Below are 5,434 nucleotides of genomic sequence, written 5' to 3'. Positions count from 1 at the left end.
CTTCCTTCCTTCCTTCCTTCCTTCCTTCCTTCCTTCCTTCCTTCCTTCCTTCCTTCCTTTCTTCCTTTCTTCCTTTCTTCCTTTCCTTTCCTTTCCTCTCTCTCTTTCTCTCTCTCCCTCCCTCCATCTCTCTCTCCCTCTTTCTCTCTCTCTCCCTCTCTCTCTCGTTGGGGGTTATAGAGACGGGCTAACACCCTTAAAAGCTAAGTCAAAGGAAGTCAGAGCTCTGAAGGAGACCTTTGTAGGCAGCGGTCGAGAAAAGCTGCGCAAAAGCCCTTCCAACCCTGACTCCGTTTTATGCAAGCCTGCAGTACTTATACGGAATCGCTGGCCCACCCAGCGCTAACCATGCATTCGCTGGATCACTGAGGCCTGCGTCCGCCTGCAGGCCCATGTTCTATTTGCGTTCTCCGGTCCCTGCTCATTGCTCTATTTGTCACAGTCCGCAGGTGTGCAGTCAAACCAACAGATTCCTCCGCCCTCCACACCCCTCCTTGCCCTCTTCTCTGCATCCTGGGGTTTTATCCTCTACGGACATCCCTGAAAACTTGGAGATTCAATTAAATAATTCCAGTTACGCAGTGCGCCTACTGCCTGCTTATTGCAAATATTTCCTTTTTCGAGTTCTTTAAAAAAAAGCAAAGAGAAGAAAAGAAACTGTCTCCTTCGCTTTCACTGCGCGCGGGGTAATTGATAGGCGACATCGGAGGTCAGAATTTGCATAAGAATTAAGAGCAGTAAATTAATTTAATATTCCATGCACATCTCCAATTATTCCTGGAGACCTTTGTCTCTACGGCTGCCAGAGAGGGGATTCAGCTGCTCTTCAGCCAAACAACATCTGTGCGGTTAATAATTTGATAAACAGCTCATACAAATAGTTTCTGAATTATCTGACAGCCCAATGACTATTCAGTTTAGAAACGTTTTGGCAGGATCTCCCGACGTCCTCCGAGGGCCTCAGGCGTCTGCCAGACAAATGTCTTCTTATCTTTTAAACATCAGTAGACAAAACAATGTGTAAAATAAGTCATTATCTTTAAGTAATAACCCTGCCCCTTAAAAAAGAAATAAGAACGCCTGGGTCATCACGGTGGTCGGCAGGTCGTCTATTAAAGGCCCTGAAATGAATAGACCCGCTGGGGAGGAGGACCAAATGAAGAATAACCTGAAGGGGAGGAGAAGATAGGGTGTTGGGAGAGGCTAGATAGGAATGGGGCTGTTTTTCTTTAATATCTTAAATTGAGTGATTGGACTTGTGTATTGAAATATCTACAAGGAAGGTGTGTGAGAAGGGCAACTTCACGGTTTAGCTTCTTATACCTTTCAGTGCTGTCCTTACATGCAGGTATTAATGAACAAAAATAGATAATAAAAAAACAAATTCAGTTATCAGAAAAGAGGTGAATTATTTTGGCTGGATACAGTCTTTAACTGTCTTCTCCCCATTCTTCCTCCTGTCTACACTCCCTCCTTCATACTTTCATCCCCAGTCAGGTATGTATGTCAGCCAAAATGTTGGGTTGGCCTGAATTTGGAAGGAAGCATTTGTAGAATGATGCCGTCCTATTGTCAAAGCACCTGAATTTACACACTTTTCCTTTGCTATCCTTGTCTCTAAAGATTTCATGGATTTGATTCTGTTCCTGTATTTTCTGCCACTGGTGGCAGAGCCTTGTTTCTAATATAAAATCTAGAAAAAAAAAAAACCATTTGATCTGGAATGAGACTCAGACTGCTCTAAATTTTGCAACCTGTGCAATGCAGCTCTATTTACTGCAAGTCTGTATTTACCTTGGAATTGTTCTGCACTTATTGCACTGTAACAGGATGTTTTGACTAGGATCCTTATCTCTGTCTGTATATTTTTATATCTTTGATATATACACCTCACCCATTCAATATTTTACTTTCTATTTCCCACACTGCTGACAATCTAAGTACTTGAAGCCACTGAAAACTACTCTGAAGTTCAGAGTAGTGTCAAAGCAGTAATATGATAGAGCTTTGTCCTTGTACTCTAATGAGCCTGGGGTGACACTGAGTTTAAATACAGGTAAACCCTTTATATTGTAGATCTAAATATACAATTTTACAATGAACACAATCTTGCCTGGGCTCAACTGAAGAATTACTTCTCCAGAAAACAAGTCATGTGTCACAAGAATACCACAATAGCATTTCTACGAGGGCATTCATTTCTATTTCAAACATTTTCTTCTTGCATTTCATTAGATGTTTTCCCTGCAGAACTATAGACACCGCCAGGCCTTGCAGACTTTTATAAGCATATAAATCATCTCTGTTATTTATAATTGGGGGTCTCTCTCTGCATTGTTTTATTAATTTCTGACTTTGATTCAGACTTCTAGCCAGTAGAGTGATTTGAAAACATTTCTCTTCTTAAATGGAACATTATCAATTCTTCTGGGAAACATTCTAATTTTAAACACCAACATATTCAGTTTCTTAATCTGCAGCTCTAATGTTACTCATTTTTATGCACACAATCTATCCCCTTCGGCAGTAATTTGTTTATGTTTTATATTTATCTTCTTTACATTTGTTGAATATTTTTCAAGGCAGTGTATGGACAGAAAATGGCTATTAAACAAGAAGGCAGAGAACTCTGGGTTTTTTTTTTTTTTTTTGTTTAACTAATGTGCCCTCTCCAAAAGAGCTCTTTGGGTACCATTAAAGTTGATGGATTTGGAAGGATTATCCTGATAAATGCTTGTCTTCTTGGTGATTAGACACGTATTTTCAACACAGTCTTCTAAATGAGACTGAGGTCTGCATTGGAGGGAGATTTGTTGAGCACAACCAGAAATTGTTGGGGGAAAAATTTAGAGTACTACTTTGTAGAGTTTTGACCAGAAGTAGTTGTTATTTAGGTACACTTGCACACACAAAAAAATGGGACTATAGTAATAGGTGTTCAATAGATGTTCAATAACTTAAAGAACACATACCCTGATTATTTCCAACCTAATTATAAAGGAATTATACCTTTCATTTCAGGAAAAGTTAAAGAATGACTAAGAGACAGAATAATGATTTAAAAACTCAGTGCTATCTCTATTGAGGATAAAATGATTTTATAAAATAATTTGATAAGAACAGTGCAGAGCTATTAAACAAATTTTTTCAATAAATAATTTTTTTTCAATTCATTTGCTTTCATTGCCCTTAAAAAAAAGATAACTTCTACATACACAGCCAGTTTTTGACTAGATTCACTAAATATGAATCTAGTCAAACTGAATTTGTAAAATACAGGTTAGCATGTAAAAGTTATGAACAGGATTGGCTTAGATAAACCTGTTAGGTCGCATTTTCCTTTATTTTAATATTTGAGTCATACTGGGTGGGAATCTCCATCTTTGATACTGGGTTCAAAAATAAGAGCTTTAATGCATATCGGACTATGAGTAATTGCAAGCCAGGGAAACAAGTGCAGATTCTTCAGAGATGACTATAAAATGTCTCTGATCATCATGGATGTCAGCCGTCCCCATGGTCCTTTCTTCTCCCTCCCCTGGCCAGGACTCCTGATTACAGTAGACAGATTGAGCTTCATCTAAATCCAGGGCACCCTTTGCACTGTCGTCATTGTATATTTGTATAATTTTTAAAACACTGTTCTGGTAAATGGCAGTAGAGTTCCTTGAGGAAGAGGGCCATTATTATTATTTTTTAAAATTTGTACCAAGGGGTAACATGGGCTAGCAGCGAGTATGGCTGGCTCTGCTTAAAAAGGAGAGTGATGGACAATAGGGACTGTGACCCTTAATGCCATTTGCTTTGGCTAGAAAGTCCAATCTAGCAGCCTTGTGTAGACTGAACTTGAGAGGGGTTCAAAGAGCTTATTCTGCTTTGCTGACACTGTGATGAGAGGAAACAGAGTCTGGTGGGAATCAATGTTAGGGTAGAAGAAAAAAAATGGTGGAAAGAAGGCTTATAGTTCTACTTGTCCGTTAACTAGCTATAGGGACTTGAGCAATCACCTAACCTCCCTGTGTCAGAGACTTCTGTCTACCACTTCTCACTAATTTATTCTTTTCTTGTTGGGCATATGGCTGCCCAGTGGAACTACATTTACCAACCTTCGTTGCAGCTGCATGTGGCCCATGTGACCAAAGTCTCACCAGTGAAATACAAGCAGAGGTGATGGGCATAATTGTCATCTCATACTTGCACCTTCCTGTTCCTAATTGTTGGCTGGGAATTCATGCTAAGGGAAGCTGCATATGGAGGAGGATAAAGCTCCCCAATGGCCTGGGTTCACAAAACAACTTCCTGGAGCAAAGTCTGCCCTCTCACCTTGGACCATTACATAGAGAGAAATAAATTTCTATTTTCTTTGACAAACTTCATATTTTGGTTCAGTTTGTTATAGCACTCACGCAGAGAAATCCACATCCTGGTTTTGTTTTTCTTAACTGTAAGATGAGGGTATCTTAGTTGGGGTTTCCCCAAAAGCAAACACTTTATTGGGAGGTGATCTCAGAAAATACCAGTAGGGGAGTGAGGTTGAGCCACAGGGAAATGAAGGTAGTAGCCATTAAAATGTATTATAAAGCAAGTTACCACTTGCTTTATAACTGGGATTTAATTGTATCAAGGGAACTTTGAGAAACAGTGTAGAACACTTGTCTTAGAGTGAGTCTACCTGAGCTGGGATATTTATACACCAACTCCAATTTATACACCTATCAGTTATTAGCCGAAGGGCTGTTCTTCATGGGCAATATTTCCCTAGTATGTCTGGTCTGTTGCATAGGCAGATGGGCTTCAGGGGCCAAAAAATAAAACCAAACCAAACAAAAACTACCACTCAGGCAATGAAATATAGGTACTGGTGGCTGGACACTGAAGTATAAGGGCACGTGTGTACTGACAGGACACTGATAGAATCTACTACAGAGGGCATTGGGTGAATAGTCTTGAAGCCCTCCTTCCCACATTAAAATTATCTGGGGCCAGTTTGTCAATCTAGTTGCTGATCTGAAATGCCTACTCTAGCCAGACCGGTTTACTCAATTTAGGGCTCCCTAAGTACCATGTGCATTCATTGTCATTTTATTTATGTCATCCTTCCATGCAAAAAATAGCTAATCACTCAGGTATGCCCCTTTATATTCACTGTGTCCATTATCTGTTACCATTTAACCAATCACCCCAAAACATAGTGGCTCAAAACAACAAAAATTTATTATTTTTTACAATTCCGAGAGCCAGGAGTTTGGGGCAGGACTTGCTGGGTACTCTTCCATGGAGGAGCAGCTGGATTTATTCATGTGGAATGACCAAGATGTCCTGTCATCTTCCAGGGCCTCTCTTCATGAGGCCTCTAATCAATCATTCAATAGCCCAGCCTAGACTTCCCCACAGAATGGCTGCTGGGTTCCAAGAGGGAGGAAGTGGAAGCTGT

Source organism: Pteropus vampyrus, unplaced genomic scaffold, assembly GCF_000151845.1.
Source record: "Pteropus vampyrus isolate Shadow unplaced genomic scaffold, Pvam_2.0 Scaffold7, whole genome shotgun sequence".
In the NCBI taxonomy this organism is placed as follows: domain Eukaryota; kingdom Metazoa; phylum Chordata; class Mammalia; order Chiroptera; family Pteropodidae; genus Pteropus; species Pteropus vampyrus.
The sequence above is the reverse complement of the archived record's forward strand: the minus strand, read 5'-3'. Positions refer to the sequence as shown.